This window comes from Corylus avellana, chromosome ca2 (genome assembly GCF_901000735.1).
Source record: "Corylus avellana chromosome ca2, CavTom2PMs-1.0".
NCBI lineage: Eukaryota > Viridiplantae > Streptophyta > Magnoliopsida > Fagales > Betulaceae > Corylus > Corylus avellana.
Genome location: NC_081542.1, coordinates 8,126,719 through 8,129,824, shown reverse-complemented (window position 1 = coordinate 8,129,824; position 3,106 = coordinate 8,126,719).

Genomic DNA, 3,106 nt, shown 5'->3' with positions numbered 1-3,106 from the left:
TCACTTCGTTACCAAATTCTCTATGCTGATTTATTTCATGCCTTGCTTAGATTTTGGTAATTATAACTATGATGTTTTGGCTTCGATGCGTCATTATATACCCCTTAGAGAAATGCTATACACCCCAAATTTTATTCTTAAAAGTTAGTTCTCAAATGATGTGTCACCATCTCATGAGTTAGTAACGCACTTTCCAAAATAATAAATCTTATGAGATAGTGACACATTATTTGAGAATTAACTTTTGGGAAGAAAATTTAGAATGCATAGTACTTCTCATACCCCTTATCCAATAGCCACCTTCGCAAGGTGAGTTGTAGTGGATCACCCCACTCCCACGACCCAACTCTGCGAGGGTGGCCAGCCGGAGAGAAGTTGTAGGGGAGCCCCCACCCCAAGCTTTAGAGGAGATTTTCCGCCTTTCTCTCACCACCGCAACCCTCCCTCTTGCTCTCGATGAGCCACACATTCCTTTTTCTTTTTAACAATTTTGATTTTTTTTGTTTTCTTTTTTATTTTAAGAGAGATGTTGATATGACAAAAATGGATATGTAGCAAACATTTTAGAGGTCTTAGGTAACTTTTTATAGCATTGTAAATTATTTGTTAATTCTTGTAATTAACTCTCTTAAATTATGTCCCCAAAAGGTAGATCAATCGGCTAGGACCACGCTTAATGAAGCGAAGGTCACTAGTTCGAATCCTCTTTCCTCCTCTTGTGTGGACATGTCAAAACTCTCTTAAATTATCTTCAATCCCACTTTTATTACTTGGATTTTAATTGGCACATCTTTAAGTAAATTTAATCATTACTATAAACACTCTCCCTCACGTGTGGTCTCAAACTCCCATGACCTTTGGTTCTGATACCATGTTAAATCACCAGTTATTCCAAAAGTTTAATTCTGTAAGAAACGATAAATTTAATCATTTAATCATTACTCTAACAAAACAAGTTACTAACTCTCCTAATTTTGCTTCTTAATGGTTTGAAGGGTATTTACTCATTCCACAGCAACTTTCTCGGCTTTTATACTTTTTTTTTTTTGGATTTAATTGAAGGCCATAGGTCGTTTATCTTGAATCTACACTCTTTTTGTTTTATTTATATTTTATAGATTATCTTCAATCTTAATTACTACCTTTTCTCTACATGCAACTTTCTCTGCTTCTCAAACCATTTTTTTAATCTTTCATGTCCTCCATCAAATTAATTAAAAATGTTTCTTTCTCAAAAAAAAAAAAAAAAAAAAAAAACCACAAAAAGGTTTCTTTTTTAACCAACTTCTTGTTTCTTTTCCTCCCAAAATTGACTTCTCACATTTGTCATCTCTCTCTCTCTCTCTCTCTCTCTCTTTCTTCACTTCACTTCCCTTTCTATTTTCTTTGTAAAAAGCTTTGTTCTTTAGTGAATATTGAAGTTGTTTCTTTGTTGTGAGTATCAGCTACTTACAAGTTAAAACATTTTCATCATATAATATTAATTATCTTTATCTCTTGACATAGACCTCATTTCTAATTGTGGTAAAACTCATTAAGTATTATTTTTCCTCTAACAAGTGGGGGGTAGATTTCCCTATTACAAATCCCTCCCCATGACCAATCGGTAAAGAAGAAGAGTAACAGTTTGTAAGACTTATTCAAAGTGCATCTCTTCAAGTTACCCTTATGTAATAACTTAGTCTCATTTTTGCTTTATAAAGTAAGCTATAAAATCTATTTCTATAAGGTTGAAAGCGTTTCCTCCTCTATATATAGCCTAATCAATGAACTTGACGCATGGGTTAAATATTACAAATGAGAAATGCTATTTAGTACAGTGCTATATGACTACCATACAATTGAGATAACGTAACAATGAAAATAAGTTAGTGGTTTTCCGTTTTGCAAAGCCCTTGTTGATCCTACCACTTCATCCAGTTGTATAAGAGTTATTTATATAACAGCCTACTAAATAGCTTTATTTTATTTTTAATACTTATTATTCATACATATTAAGAAGAGTAATTCTATTGAATAAACCATTATACAACTGCCATATAACTTAATGATGTTAACAATAAAAATCAGTCTTTGGATCAAGACCTTTTTTTATTTATTTATTTTTTTAAAAAAAATCAAAGGACTGACTTTCACTACCACGTCACCCCAATTATATAGTAAATGTATAGTAGTTTACTAAATAGAATTACTCGTTAAAGAATTAAACAACTTAAGATTCCACAACGCCATATCCTAAAATTAATGTTGGGCTTGGTAGTCATGCTAGGCCTAACAACCCAAATACCTGCCCCACTCAGTATAGGGCCCACGCATCCAAGCCTAACTATAAAAGGGGTACTCTCTCCAAAAGGCAAGACAGGTAATTCCTCTCTCTCTCTCTCTCTTAAACTCTTCATTTGCTTTCTCTCTCAAGGAGAAGACTAACTTAATCATCGGAGTATTCACATTCTCTTGAGGCACTGATGGAATTCAATGACCGATATTTCTCTATTTTGTAAGTAGTCTATCACTAATCCGGCTGTCCAAAAACTATTCTAACAAGTAACATCGATAAGATTGAAGACTTTGCGCTGCTAATTGCTAAAGCAAATTAAAAATAATAATAATAATAATCTTGAAATCAAAGTGTGTGTCAATCCCTTTCCTTGTATCCTTTTCATGTAGCACAAAAGTCTCCATGCGATTAAAAATCATACAAAAAGCCTTTTCCTTCCGATTACACCAAAGGTCTTTTCAGACTTTCATCAATTGACAAATATTTGCATAAAAGTATGCTGAAGACATTAGCAGCCACTCAATTAATGTAATTAACAAATAAAATATGTAATTTGAATTTCATGTACAATCCTCTCATATTATAAAGTCCCGGCAATTCTATAAGTAATGTTACATACTCAACTTTCATTTCACCCACATTGCATTGGATTGATGTCATAGTACTCATCAGCCTTAAGATTAGCATCTATTAAAAAAAAAAAAAAATTCAAAGGCTGATAGACACCGCTACATTAATCCGGTAAAATGGGGGTGGAATGAGAGTTGAATATTTAGAGTTACTTTTTGTATGAGAATATATTTGATATATAAAAGTACTCTTGGAATG